Below are 16,467 nucleotides of genomic sequence, written 5' to 3' on the forward strand. Positions count from 1 at the left end.
CATAATTTATTTTAAACTATGTAACACAACTGTATTACTTGTTAACTACTTTTGTAAAAGCCCATTAGGGCGTAAATAAATAAATAAATAAAAACGATTGTAATTCAATATTCAATAAAGCATGACGTATTTAAAATAGAGCAAAAATCTCGACAAATAATGACAAACCCACTATTTAAAGAAACACTGTGATTTTTTCATACCTACAATATGTTAAATGCAAAACAAAAAGGGTTTTTTAATCATTTTCGTAGCACACATTACGCCTTTTTTCTATCGAGAGAATTTTATATAAATACTTTTCGGCTCGACAAATATTTTCAAAAATAACTTTTTTTTTAAGAGCTTAAAAACATAAAAAGTTCAAGGTAAATGTTTAAAGATTGGTAGAAATTCGGAATGCGGGGCCTTGAACATCCCTATTCTACTTATACTAATAATAATAATATGTAGTATAACTTAAGGCACGTAAGAGAGTGGAAGATACTCTCAGTATTGTTCTGGCGTACCTAAAACCACCATCCAGAATCGAAACGTTGCTTTACATGGCTTTAGCCGAGTTTAGTGTCCAGATCTGAATAGCCAGGTACTTCCGCACTTTCCCCATCTCCTTCCCCCCCCACTATCTTCAGCCTTACAACATACCCCAATTGGGGATGCAATAGTCTCACTGACTCAAGACGGTTTGGAGCAGTTGGAATTCTTGTGCGGTATACAACGCCATTTCAAGCATAATTTTGATTATGCGTGATGGTCCTTCACAAGGGCGGTACTGAGTCTTTCAAAGTGGACAGTAAAGACCCATGTAATGCGAGAGAGGATGGAAGAAGTCAGAAACGCCAATTCTAATGATTGGGTCATATTGAGAGTAGATATACTTGCGTCAAAATAACAGAATATTACCCTTATGTGTGTATGAGACGATAAGCGAGAATGTGTATGAGTATACCGGAACATCATATTTTTATTTATTTATATTTTCCGGAAATCGACAGTTTACATTTTATCAGTGAGTTCTTCCTTGGAACTGTACCTCTAATAAGAAAACATTATAAGAATAAAAAAAATGATATTTATATTATATAAAAACAAAAAATTGCTCGACATAAAAACATTGAAAATTATATAAAAAACATAACATTGCTTAAAGTAAAAAATATCGAAATTTATGAGAAAATTGTATGAACATAATATTGCACATTATAAAAATATTGAAATTTAAGAGAAAATAATAAAAAATAAAAAAATTAAAAAAAACTTTGCTCATAATAAATACGCCTACCCATGCGGAAATCGATACTTTTTTATTTTTTTTTTATTTATTAACTTTCAAAAATACATTTAATACAAAGAAGTCCCGTTAAACTGATTGATATCAGTTTGTCAACGGGTTCTTTTAACAATTACTTTAAAAAAATTTTTTTTTTTTTTTCTAGATATTTTTTTTTTTTTTTTTAAAAACAAATTCAATTTATTCAATATACAAATTTACAATGTGTGATATACATTATATATATTTCACTAGTAATATGATATGATTAATATTTATTATTTTTCAATGTTCTCCCATAAAAAGCAATTGCTTGTGTGTATGGGATGAGGTATTATTTGTTTAGTTTCTTAGATTTTTATTTAATTTTTTTATTTTTTTGTTTTTGTTTTTCTTTTATTTTTTTTTTTAATTTAGTTTAGGTTTTCAGTATATTTTTTTAATTGTGTTTTGAATTCTTTGAAAATATCATTTAGTGATCTTATATTTTCTGGCAATTTATTGAAGAAATTTGTTCCTAAGTATTTATAGTTTTGCTGACCCAAAGTTTTTTTACAAATCGGAATTGGTAACATGTATTTTTGCCTGAGATTTGCTATGTTTTTGAATGGTACGGTTTTGTTTAGGATATCATCTTTGTAAACTTGTAAGGTTGCGTGATACAGGAAAAGAGTATTTAATTTTCTGACTTTAAATTCTTTGAAAATGAGTTCAGATGAATATAAAAATGATTTCTTTAATATTATTTTAATTATTAGTTTTTGCGCAATGTAAAGAGGTTGTGTGTGAGTTTTATAGGCGCTCCCCATCCTATTATACCATATTGGATTATGGATTGACAGAATGCGAAGTACGTCATTCTCAGTAGTTCTTTATTTAGAATATGTCTCAAGCAGCTAAAAATTAAGGTTAATTTTCGTACTCTGTTTTTGAGAATGGTTATACGTGGTATCCATTTTAGGCATTGGTCAATAGTGATCCCTAGATATTTGGTTGAAGTTTTAATTTCAATATTAGTACATAGTAAATTACAGTGGTGTTGTTGAGTGCTTGGTGCATAGTGAATTCGAATGTTTATTTCATGCGGCGTATTTGGTTTGTTTATGAAAAATGGTACGTAGTGTGTTTTTTTAGAGTTTAACGTTAGTAGGTTATTGTCAAACCATGTTTTCAATTCATTGATGTCTGAATTAGCCTTTTTGTTCAGTTCTAACCATGTGTTTGCTTTTAGAAGAAGCACTGTGTCATCTGCATATGAGACAATTTCTCCGTATTTAGCAACTTCAAATATATCATTTACATATAATATGAACAAAAGTGGTCCTAAAACTGTGCCTTGTGGTATCGAGAAGTTATTACTTTCGGAATCACTTAATTCATTTAATAATTTTACTTGCTGTGGTCTATTTTCCAAAAAGCTTATAATCCAGGATAGTACCGTTCCATTTATTCCAATTAATTTTATTTTTTTTTATTAAGTTAGTGTGTGAAATACTATCAAATGCTTTTTTAAGGTCAATAAATATTCCAATGCATTTTTCATTTGAGTCTAGGGCGGTATATATAAAATTTGTTATTTTTGCAATAGCATCGTGGGTGCTGGTATTTTTTTTGAAACCATACTGTTTAGAATTAATAATTTTACGTTGTTCTAGGAAGGACCAGATTTGATTTTTTACAATTTTTTCGAATATTTTTGATATATTTGATAAAAGGGATATAGGGCGGTAATTTTGTGGGTCGTTTGGGCAGTCAGCTTTATAAATCGGTGTTATTATTGTTCTTTTGTAGTTATCAGGAAATACACCTTTTATAAGGCTTGTATTTATTATATGAGTTAGGGGGTAAATTAGATATTGTTTCATTGTTTTTAATACGTTTACATCTATGTTGTCATAACCGGGTGTGGAACCCCCCTTAAATCATCGATAATTTTTCCGACATCAGTTTCTGTTATTTTGTTGAAATTATTATATTGGTGTTGGGTAGCTTGGGGATTCTTTTTATTACTGTTGGGACATGTTTTGATGGCGTTAGCCAGATTTTTTCCGATATTTGCAAAATAGTTGTTTAGAATATTACAGCATTTTTTGGTGTCAAGTTTATATATATATACAATTTTTTATTTTTATAAATTTAAATTTAATTATTTATAAATACATATACAATTTTTACAAGTACATAAAATATACACATAATTACATTAGTACAAAAAAATTCTTTCACATAACCATTTTTTTAACATACATTTCCTTCTGTGAGTCAATTCACAGCTTTTTATTGAGTTTGGTAACATGTTTTAAATTATTGGAACGAGGTATTCTAGAGTTCTTTGACCATATTTATTCAGGTATCTGGGAACTACAAGTCCATCGTTTGCAATTAGTCTTGTATTATGAACATGTGTCACTATTTTATTATGTTCAGATTGAGATGTATGCTGACTCGCAATTTTAAGCCACAATAAAGCACGAACAGATAATACATTTACAGAGTTGTATAGTAATGACTTTGTTTATAAGTGTTTTAATTTGAATAAAAAAATAGACGTCACACGGGTGGCCTGGCAGATGTGAAATGTCGAAATTAATATTTTTAACAGGGAGCAGTGCATTTACTTGATAATTTTTCATTTTTACTGTCACCACTAACGTCACTGTCACTCATATTTGCAATATATTAAGAAACGAAAACGACGCTCCGCTCCGCTCGAAACGACGCACTTGTTTTTAAATTCACTCCGATCTATACACAAATGAAGTGGACACGACAATATAGGCGGAGGGAGGAGAGCGCCGAGTCTGTGACGTCGGCGGGTAGGAAGGAGCCGAAGGGTCACGAGACTGGCCGAATGAAGCGTCGTTCCGTCATGCCACACAAGAATGGGACTTCCTGGCACAGAGTTTTGGCGGCGGCACAAGCTGGCCGAACGAAGCGTCGTTCCGTGTTGCCAGATGTGATAACTCAATACAGTGACAATTAAACACACATTTTAAAAGGTGACAAAATTATTAAAAATGAAATGAATGCGATGAAAAAAAACTCACATAAACCTAACCCATGTAAACTACGTAACCTATTCAATATAGATTTTGATTAAGCACTTTATATCACTTTTTAAATATTTGTTTAGTTGTCATTTTGATGAGTTATTTGGTAACCGTTGCTAAAAAAAACTTCACATCGAAAGAATTAAGTAAAAAAAAAATAGTAGGGAGTATGGTGCACAATTTTTTTTTTAAATTCCAACCTTTGTAAGTAGTTTTTAGCTTTTATTTATCTTTTATTTTTTACTTTTACGATCATGTACAATCACCCCCTAAAGTAAGTGCACTTTACCCCCGGACACCCTGTACAATAACATTATATAATTATTATAAATTTAAAAAAATTATGCGTTCCCTTTTTGTGTTCGCCCATTCAAAAGAAAAGCGTATTACGCATGGCCAGTTGACGATGAATTAAATAGACTATCGGCTTTTCGTGCCCTTGGTAAACCAATTACATTTTTTCCTTTACGGAAAATTGGCTTGCTACGTGAAATCATCGAATTATTTTATATTGAGCAGTTAGCCGGTTAGAAAATACTCACACTAAGTTATGAAAAAAGACATTTATTTGTAAAAAGGACATTTATCTTCTATAAGGAATGTGTGGGACTGCACTAACCTCCTCACATCTCGGAAATAATACTTAATACTTAAATTCTCAATTGCTGGTTCTGCATTAATACAGTTAATCCAGACTTAATCCCTATTTTCACCGATTTACCTATACGTGGCATTTCAAGTTTTTCACAATTCCGACCTTACGTGACGCCTAATATTTACACCGCGACTATAAGTAGGTTAATATTTACGCAGAAAGCAATCACTTTGCGGATTGAATAATATGTGTAATAAAACTCATTATGCGACAGTAATCTAAGTAAATTAGTTACAAAAGGATTGCTTTATCGATGGAAAAGGGAATAAATTTATGATTTAAAATACAGGTAAATTAAAAATAAAACATTAAATACGCTTATTTAGATAAAGAGGCTGTGGTGGCGTTCGACTTCTGTTTAATCTAAGACGACTAAGCCTTTGAAGATAGCAAAATCTTTTAAACTTTCCACGAATATCATATTCGTACACATATAACGAAGTGACGAGGGAACCCTTGAAAACCCACCTATTACTTTAAAGCTTTAAACGTAGTAGCGCAAGAACTGACCATGCTAGAGTTCTTTTATACTTAAATAAATTTACTGCGAAAACGAATAAGAAAGTTCATTTTTTACTATTCACAATCTATTTTATTAAATAACTACTTATAAGAACCTCTTAGATGTACGAAAATGACTTTATTTGATTGGAATGCCCTACATTTATGAAAGTTCATCCAATAGAAAAGCTGGGAGTAACAATATTAACATAACGGTGCCATCTGCCGTCGTACTTGTCCAAAGGGATTCAATAAAGAAATTCTTTAGCGATACATAAAATCACAATAAAGCTAAATAAATACCCCGTGGACCGCTCAGATTAGAGACACGGAGGTAAGGAAGGATTTCCCGATGATACGATCCAGGGAGGCCGCTTAAATCGAAAGCTTTCAGTTTGTATCTTTATTTATCAACAATTTGTAAACATTTTATTATAATCTTACAGATTTCACAACTAATAGTTCTGTGGACAGTATACCTAGCGTCCAAAAAGTATGTTAATATACCATTTATTTTATGTTACATGTTATTTTATTTCCCAATAAAAAAATTTACAATTGGTCCAAAGAAACGTAACTATCTGAATGACAATTATTTTTTTAACTTTCTTTGGGCGTGAGACAGTTCAAATAAAAACGAAGATTTCACTTTTTAATAAAGAATCAATAAAACGGCCACCATCTTTGAACCGGAAACGGCCCGTGCAAACAAATTTACAGACAGACGAAATTAAAAAATTCAAAACAGGACTTCGCTACGTCAATACTCTCAGTCAATTGTACGGGAAATGTAGTAGTAAGTCTTAAATTTATAAAGAATTGTTACTTTGTATAAAGGAATGGAAGAGATTGAAAAAAGTATAACCGAGGGTTATTTCAGTCACAAAATTATTTCAAGATTTGGCGATAATCATCTACATACCTACGTATGGAATAGTTTTTTGGGGAAACTCAGTAAACGCCAAAGATGTTTTTATCATCCAAAAGAGGTGCCTACGAAACATTACAAACTCTGATCACCGGGATTCATGTAGACCAATTTTTAAAAATCTTAAACTTCTGACAGTGACGGACATATATATAATGGAGTTATGCCTGTTAGTACGATCATCTCCAGAAAAGTTCCCACAAAAAAAACTCAACACATAAACACGCTACAAAGTTCATAGAAAACCTATTAATCCCAAAAGCAAACAAAACTATTTTTCAAAAAGGACCACACTACATGGCCATTAAAATATATAACTACCTTCCACGTAGCATCAAACAAATAACCGACACACTTAAATTTAAATCAACACTAAAAACATTTCTCTTAAACAAATGTCACTACACCTTGAATGAATACCTTACATCAGGGGTGCTCAAACTTGAACTGCTGGCGATCTATCTCAATATTATTAAATTCCGATCGATCGACTCTGAGAGACTGCAAGTATGTGTGATGCAGGATTGTCCTCTATGTAGGTAGGGAGTATCGTGGCGCAGGTATAAGTGTATATATAGGGACGTTGCATAATTGCATGGCCACGAATCCACATAGAATTTGGAGGAACGACAGAAATTAGTTCGCAATATGCATTTTTTGTAGTCAAGGTAGGTGAAGGTCTGCACTAAAAAGTCGATGAAAAAATTTATATTTATTAAAAATTGCAAGTTTATTGGTTCTTACAAAAAAACAAACGAGTTCTAGTTTCTAAACTAAATAATGACTTTGGATGTTGAAGCGTGGCACTGCGTGTCCTCAGCATACTTTTCATACGATGGTACGTAATTACCGAGTGCTAATCGCAAGCACGATGACATATGTTCGTCAGTTAGTCGATTGCGATATTTTGACTTAATTATCTTCATTTCAGAAAATGCAGACTCGCACAAGTAAGTTGACCCAAACATTGCGAATACGAAATTTGCCAGCTGTTTCAGAACACTCCGTTCAGTAACTCAGTCTTACAAGATACAAATAAATAATAAAAAAGAAGGCATGAAAAATGGGAAATTTTTCTCGAGATCGACTCAAAAAGCACTCGCGATCGACCGTTTGAGCACCCCTGCCTTACATGAATTAAATACCTTTTTTTATTTTTTATTTACTGTTATTTATTTGTTAACATGTAATTGTTGGGTTATGTGATATAATGTGGATTTGTTGGGTTAGCTGGGAGAAATAGGATGTAACCTATAAGTTATACCCTTTGTACTCTTTTTGTGCAATAAATATTTTTTGAATTTGAATTTGAAATCATATTTTTAATACTGCTGTTTAGAGTTGAAACGAGAGACAGGCCGATATTAAGATTTATAAACCAAGCTGCGATCTCCATTAGTGACCTGCAATCATTTTGTTTGAAAAATACTAAATAGATGGATGAACGTATAACCAAAATTAACCCACTATTACTTTCTTCCATTAATTCCAGATCAAGAAAAATACTGAAAAAACGAGTTCAAAAAGTATTAATAAAACCACTGGGTATCTAGCACGGTAGGTCGATAAAACTCTATATAAATAAGTTATTGATGAAATCCATCATCTATGCTCAGTTAGCGATACTTGAGAGCACGGTCAGAATATGATTCTGCAATCGGGAGACTAAAACCGACACTTTTAGCGCGGCCTCCAAGGTAGGCTATCAATATACACAACTTTTAAAATACTGTTGTTCGTTATGGAAAATAACTTATAAATAACTAATGAATGGAGGTGAACTAATGAAGCTTGAAAGAAATAGTAGACTTGATTAAGTCATCAAGAAGCGATCAATTACTTTTGTTTGGTGAACGAAAATTGTTAGTTGTGAATAAATAAAGACATCATTAACTAAGTTATTCCTTCTTTAGAGCCAAAAAGTACATGCGGACATACAATGTATATTAATGGTTATATTTCAATTCGAAATTGTCAATTTATTAGTATTTTTGATTTGTACGTAACCGTACATTAATGTCAATTCATAGACAGATGCGCCAGTGTTGCTATCGTGTAACGATTACTTATTATATTTCGTCAATATCGGTTCGGTATCGACGGCGCAAGCGTGCTCGTGATATTGATATAAAATCATCACAAGTTGAGTCTATCGATCCGATATTGTTAAGTTATCATTTTGATCGTCCTAGACTCCCTGGAACAGTTAAGAAACGAGATCAAAAGCCTACAAAATGCGATATTTTCCCAATTGAACCTAAACAAAATCAATTCGTAGTAACTCACTATAAGTATATATACATACTCGCAGTTATTTACGGTATTCATCCTTGGGATTTCTTACATCCATGGGATTTGCTAGAATCCAGTCAGTATAAGAAAACCATAAAACAGGGAGGACGAATAAAATAAAACGTTTAATGTAGTATCGTTACCGTTAATACGGTAATTTTATATTCTTGTTGTTCTTATCTCTCATATCCTTGCCAAAATTTATTCATTCCGCCATAAAGGATTACCATCGCGAAATCATTCCGAAAACGAGGTCAAGGAAGAAATAAATCTTACTTAGAGCTTTTATATCGTATTATTTTGGAAACATCTCCATTCGCTCAACCCCCTCCCCTGTTGATTCGATAAAGACCTTCAGGTTCCAATACAGTAAATATAAAAAAAACGTTTTTTCCTGTTTTTTAATCATTTGAAGAGAGTCCACGGGAGTTATTTTTTTGTAAAATCCAAAGGGAATATTATTACCATATTGAGTTTGCGTTGTAACCTTATTCGTTACGACATAATTTTTAATGGATAACATTCTTCATTAACAGCACGATGAATAGTTGATTAATCGACAATTTTAAGGGTTAATTAACATCTGTGGAAAACAACCACGGTTGAATAGAAAATTATACGAATATATTTTTTAAGGATTGTAGTTTTATTGCATGTCGAACTTTAAATAATGTTCATTTCAATCCATAAAAATATTTAGATATTTAGTATTAGTATTATTTAGTATCGGAATATACTATAAGTATCGGAAGGTTGAAATATACGATGAGTGGGTTCATCAATTAAAAATGAAACTCATAGCATTATAGAACACATTGAAATAAGAACTTACGGTCCATTTGACTTGAAGTTATATTTATGCAGACTAATGTATTTACAATCTGTTGTTGTAGCGAGTGGGTACGGGGTACGGGGTAAAGACACGGCGGACCACGACGATATTCGACAATAGCAGCACAAGCGTGCGAGGCGAGCTTGCACGGGCAGAAGTTGCGCATAACTTCCCATGCGTTACGGAGACCAAACTCCAGAAACTTGGAAGCCGTAAACTCTGGAACCTTGAGGGCGCAAAGCACAAAGCTGGGGGTAAGCCGGAACTACAACTATGGGCGGTTTATTAATAGAACAACACTATATCTTAGGCTGAGACTGTGCAAATGTAGAAGATATTAGGATAAGATACCGTAGAAAAAGGCGATAGGGAGAATTACTCCGGACATGTACATTGTGCATGACATTCATGTATCACGTGCCCTTTAGAAGAAAGTATTCGCGGTTATCGGTTATCAGTTAGATGCCTGCGTCCTTGACCGATGTACGTGTGTTGTTAATTTATGGCCAGTCTTCTTGAGTTTGCTTAAAAATTGACTTTATCGAAGTTTTAAAATTATATTTTTTTACAAGCGGTGTATAAATTACTGTGAAGGTCAGTATTATTATTTATCAAAAAGATTTCTTATTTGAAACGAATAATTGATTATTTTAAAACACTTTTAAATAAAGTTAGCATATTTGCAATTTTGCGTAATTTTTTATTACTAATTTAAAAAAAACGTATTTTGTAGAGTGACTTCAGACATGTCAAGTATAAAAAAGATTGGGGGAAGGTCTTATGTTAGGTTAACGTAATTCCCCAGAAAATCTATAAAAGGCCGTATCTGAGGTACGAAATGCGAATTATCCATTAGAGGTGCGAGTGAAAAATATTATGTACCTAAAATCATAATACAAGATCGATTTTTAAATAGAGGTTTAGTAAAAAACCAAAATAACACCATCCCCGAAAAACGTGGGCAACACTATTTCAACATTAATGCATCAATAAATTGTGGAATAGGTCTGTATAGTTCCCGTTTGTTCACTTTTTTTCAATTTAGATTTTAATCTTTATCTTTTTTTTAATTTCTATATTTTGTTTAAAACATGCGACTCATATTTTACTTATGTAATACATTATTATGTACGGATCTCTGCATTTCTGTTGTATATTTTCTGCATTTTATTTGGTAGATCAATAATTTCTTTATTATTCTTTACCCAGTTCATTGTTTATTACAGTCATTGGTAATTTAAGCCCGTATTGTGATGGTATAATATATATAAAGTTCATTAAAATAATTTAAAAAAATATATAAAACAAAAAAGGAGTACAAAATTTAAAATAATAAAGTACATTATTTAGAAAAAAATAATCAAAGTAAGTACTACTATATTAATATTAATACTAAGTAAGGAAATGTGCTAGTTACAGTGTTTATATAAAGACAATAGATATTTTTATACAGTCAGAATCGTGTTTTAAATAACAACATTAGATTCCAAGGAACGCATTACTTACATAACTTTGTTATTAAAGTATTTTTCAAGTAAGAACGTGTTCCATATTCCTTAATTATTTCGTCAGTGCAGAAATTCACACGTTTCCGTGACGCTGATTGGAGAACATAATGTATGAACTAGAACCTCGGGATGGGACCGCAGGCAGCCCCTAATGAGCTTCCTTCGTAGAAAGCAAGGATGTTAGAAAATAGCTGATCCGAAGCTTTAGTTTAAGACGAAATTTTGCAAAAAATTGTTTATCTTCTTACTCTTCAGTTATTCATATTACGAATTTAGAGGGATATGCATAAATTTTCTTTAAACGACGTAAAATGTACTAAAAAAGTATATTACATATTTCTGCAGATATACTAAAAAAGGTTAGTTGCAGAAATATTAAAATTATTATTAGAGACATAAATCAGTTGATAGCACCGACAAGGAAAGGTTAAGTTGTACAAAGTATGGTAGATCCATTTTGACAGGTGAATTCACTGTGGAACTGTAAATTAATGAGAAACACGGTCATTATTATTTTCAGCTATTATTGATCCTCAGATCAGTATATTATTGAAGACCTTTTCACTAAGCACTTCTTCTAAAAACGGATTAAGTTTGCTGCTAGTCGAGCTCTACATAGTATTACTGCATCTTACCCACCGGACTACTTAGTAACTTCCACATCATAGTAAGACATCTACTAAAACCAAGTTATCCACGCAATGCTGAAAAAATCGTTTTTAATGAAAAATTAAAATAAGCCATTTTGTCTAACTCAACGCCGTGCGACGAATCCCATCTATTAGCTTTAAAGCCTTCGGACACAGGCTGCATCAGTGGCATCGTAGCTCGGTGGCAGTTACAGACATGGTAGCCGTTCATTTTATATGTGCGATATTTTACTTGGCGACACTCGGGGCGCTGTGGACTCAAGGAGCGATGCACTTCATTTGAGGGTGACGTCAGCACAAAATACAGGCCGGGAAATGAGAAAATAAAGAGGTTATATCAGAGATTGGACTATGAAAAAGAGGCCCGACCACTCATTTCTCAATACATCCATTATCCACACTCTGCAATAGCAACCAAATCACATAAATGAAGATATTTAGCGAATTACCAAAGGAAATAAAATTAGAAAAACATATATATATATTTTTAAATTGCGTAAATATGGATTGTTTCATAGGAAAATATTTCAAAAATATATATATGATTACGGATTGCATTAGGACATAGGTAACTAACTACGTAACTATTTAAAAACCAAAAATAAACTATATAATTTAAAAAATTCCGAAATTTGGCTTCCGATAAATCGAAAATAAAGGCTAACATAAAAACGTTCATCTACCGATTTCAATATTTGAAGTTGTAATTTATATTCGCTAAATATCTTAGAATCAACATTTTAACGTTTTCGGGTTACCAGTGAGAGCTGACTGAATTAAGATGTTTGTAGTGACGTTATAGACTGAAAACTTGAACAATACAAATAGTTCGGAACAATTTAAAAGACACCACTCTTCCTAATAAAATAACAATTCAAAATTTATGTCGATTTCGTTGTTCCAATTTCCTGAATTAAACGTCAAAATATCACACGATTTTGAGTCGAACTCTAAAATTCTATTGCGAATTATATGTATAAATCACGCATCACGGAATAGCGCAATGATAATAATAATTGCCGCATATTATTTGAATTTGAAATCACTTTTAGTTAATTGTGTTATATCATCAAACTGCAATCGAATTGTGATTGCTCGATTCATTGTGATAAATTGGACGTAAATATCGGCTATGCAATTAAATTGAATTAAAACGCTTATACAACAAAATATTAGGACTACATGAAAATGGATCTATCATATCATAATATATTATTATTCTGTTTGACTAAATGGTGTTCTCTTTAACCAAATTTGCCTAAAATGTATAGTTTGACAAAAAGTTTCACCAATATCCCTCATCCTTCAAAGTTACGGGTTTGGGAAGTGAAAAAAGTGTCAAGAGTAAAGATAAGTAGGCACCTATACAGTACAACTATTTTTTAAATAAAAATTCGCTTTCTAAAATTATACAAAAAATAACAATTATAAAAAAAAACTTTTTAATGGAGTTCTACGAAATAAACTTAATACAATAAAGAGTGACATAGTTGTTTCAATTTTCCAAGCGACAGTTTTCTTTTAGATTTATTACGGTTAAAACGGTTAAAAGGAATGTTGGGTAAAGGAACTAATTCTTTTAGAAGTATCCACGTTTAATAAGGGCGTCGTCTTGAGATTAGGGTTTTTTTAACCCGTGATGATGTCAGATGCGTAAAATGGTTTGGAGTAAATACGACAAAACAAATATGGTGCATCATTGTGAAAAAATCGTTGTAGTTATAGCATAACATATTTACAACCAAATTGACAACAATAAAAATTAGATTTTCAATTTCTATGTGGGGTCTCAACTTTTTATAATTACTATTTAAACTATCTCACATGTACGTAAAAAATAATTTATATCATATTACCTACGCTATTTTTTATAAAAATTGTGATAAAAAATTCTAAACGCAAATTTTTTGAGCTAATTTATTTATTGAAAAGATAGTGCATTTTTAATGTATTAAGAATTAAAAATATATATTCGAGTATAAATATCCTATGCCAACTACGATTATCCAAAATCCGAATGTTATGTGGAATAAAAAATATTTATAAAGGTTTCCATAGAATGTTGAATTTGCTCATCAGTAGATTACGTAAAAGGAATAACTGCGCCATAGGTTGAAATTGGCATTCAAACAAATGTCTGGTAAGCGAAATCGTCCGGAAAGCAATACTGTAAGTAGGTAAATGCGATGATGGGATGTAACCAAGGCGCTCTCACCATCCCATTACGGCCAATATGGTCCATATTGAATCTTGCTCGTCTCTGGCGATATTTGTCCCAAGCGCCGCTGATATTTTAGTGAGTATATAACAGTACCAGCGGCAACAGCTGCCTCCTATAATGTCACAAGCCCCGTTCCGAAATGGCCTAGAAATAATAATAAAACCTGCAATGTTGCAAAGAAGCAATTTTCTGATTATGGCGGTAGAAATAAAAACTAATACTACAGAGATTTTTCTACCGAGAAGTTAACAGTCAGTTGGATATTAAAGTAGAACTTCTTGAGTAACACAATAAATAAACGAAAAAATTCCATGATTTAAATTTATAACGATATTATAAACTATAAATTCCAAACAATCGAAAACGCAACCCTGCTACCCCTAAAATATTTTACCACGCATTTAAATGTTTTGATTTCTAATTTATACTAGGTAACTAAATACCGTATCTATGTATACGTAAGTATCATAAAAACCTATATCGCAAGAATACTTTTGAATTATGTTGAAAATCGTTAAGAAGAGACCTACTCAAGATTATAATCAAAATCCGCCCTTTGAATTAAATGCAATTTTTTAACCCATTTTATTATAGTACGTCCAAGTTTACAAATGTCTGATTTATTAAAGTCACATGCTTATATTTTTTTGTTTTATTTGTTACATTTTATTTTTATTAATATAGAACTTACAATCCTGATTGAATCTACAGTTTAGTGTATTGACTTTGTCCTTTTTTGGTGGTGTAATTTTATTGCACGTTCTTGTGTTATGTCTGTAAATATCCTTGCTGTACATGAATGTTTTTGAAAAGTATTTTGGTAGTAGGTTGTTTGTTATTTTATGTATGAATATCATCGCGGTTAAGTTCAACATCAGTTTTACTTTTAGCCAATTTAGTTCCATTAACATATTAGTTACTTTGTAAAATCTTTTAGTTACTTATATGATATTTCTGTGAACCAATACTACAACTACTTTGAATTTATGTGGTTTCCATCTATTTTGCATTGAAATGCAATGTCTTTTGCAAAGTAATAAAGAACCGCTTTGATCGGGCATCCACAAAATCTTCCAATGAGAAAAAAAAACTACTGTTACTGGGGTCTGTCAAATTTAAACAAATACTTTATTAAAAATTCCTCGCATTCTCCAGAATCCACTCCAAGAGAGGATGCATATTTTACATAAAAGAATGTATACATATAAACCTTTACAAAACTGGAGGAAAAAAATACATTTTTAATTATTTATTTTTACCGGTAAGCACAAAACTTTACAGATTTTTTTATTGGTATTTAAAATCATATATTTGATAATTTTTATCTCGCTGGTGGATAAAAATTGTATTTTTTTATCACAAGCATATTTTTCAAGAGAAAATATCAAGTAACTACAATGATGTAATTTTTTATTTATGACTGTGATTATCGACAGAATAAAGATATATCAGTCTCAGAGTCTTCTTACATTTTCCGGTCGAATTCACCACCAAAATACAACAGGGTACTAAAAAGTAAGAAATTACTGAAGTAGTAAATAAATAAACAAAAAAAATAATACAAACATTTTAGTAGGAAGTTACATTAGGTAAATAATCCTAATCTAACTTAATTATTATATGATTTCACTGATCACTATGCGAAACGGAAAAAGTCAATTGAATTAAATTCTAAACATCCACTCTGCACCGTAATGATTTTTTTTCATCTTGCCCTATATTTTGACAGCAATAGTTCAAATCTGCTTAGCCCATGCGGAAATTACATTACGAGCTGAAAATTATAACATCGACTAACATTTACATTCCAGACAGAAAATGGGGATAAATTTAATGACGCCAGAACTCCAGTGTTCCAGAGTGTTGGTTGGTTTGGATAAACTGGTGTCTGCTTCATAGTTAAAATTATTTGTCCTAAATTAAAATAGATTACGTTTGCATTTATTGAATTTATCAGTCATTTAATATTTTTACTGACGCCGCGACGCTACGAAGGAAATCGTACACCTTATCAAGAAGAAAAATATACCTAATTAGTATGAACATTATATCTTATAGATAAAAAAAATTTATATGCAGTGTATATATGCACTAATTTAACTTACTTCTCTTTCAATGATAAGTCTACTGCCGAAGGGAAACATAGAATAATATGTATAGTGTAAGCCTTATCAGCGATAAAATACACCTTCTGTATTATTGTATCTTCTGTTTATCACACTGCACCCAGTTCCATGAACATCTCGTCCAAGACGCATAGATAATTGCAAAGAGTAATGTACAAAAATGGGTGAGCCGCGCCGCTGCAATCGCATTACTGTTAAATTTGTAGCCAAATCTCATTACCACCAGTGACCCCGAAACGTGGATATACCACGGATGAAATCCACAAAGGAATTCATTCACAAGATATCACAACCTTTATCGTATTAATTTAAAATTTTAATTTATTTCTCTTCCGAGATTCAATAGAATATGCTAAAACAAGATCTCGTGAAAAATATATTAAACTTGTGTATCACTCTTGGCATTGTTAAAACGGTTGTTGATCTTCTTGTGT

General features: G+C 31.6%; 1 protein-coding gene across 1 annotated transcript in view; it reads right to left on the reverse strand.

The window, feature by feature from the left end:
* ttv (exostosin glycosyltransferase 1 ttv) overlaps positions 1-16,467 on the reverse strand; it is a 481,148-nt gene that overhangs the window by 14,942 nt on the left and 449,739 nt on the right. The window lies entirely within an intron of this gene.

The sequence above is a fragment of the Hesperophylax consimilis genome, chromosome 3 (genome assembly GCF_061612785.1).
Source record: "Hesperophylax consimilis isolate HC1 chromosome 3, BYU_Hcon_1.0, whole genome shotgun sequence".
NCBI lineage: Eukaryota > Metazoa > Arthropoda > Insecta > Trichoptera > Limnephilidae > Hesperophylax > Hesperophylax consimilis.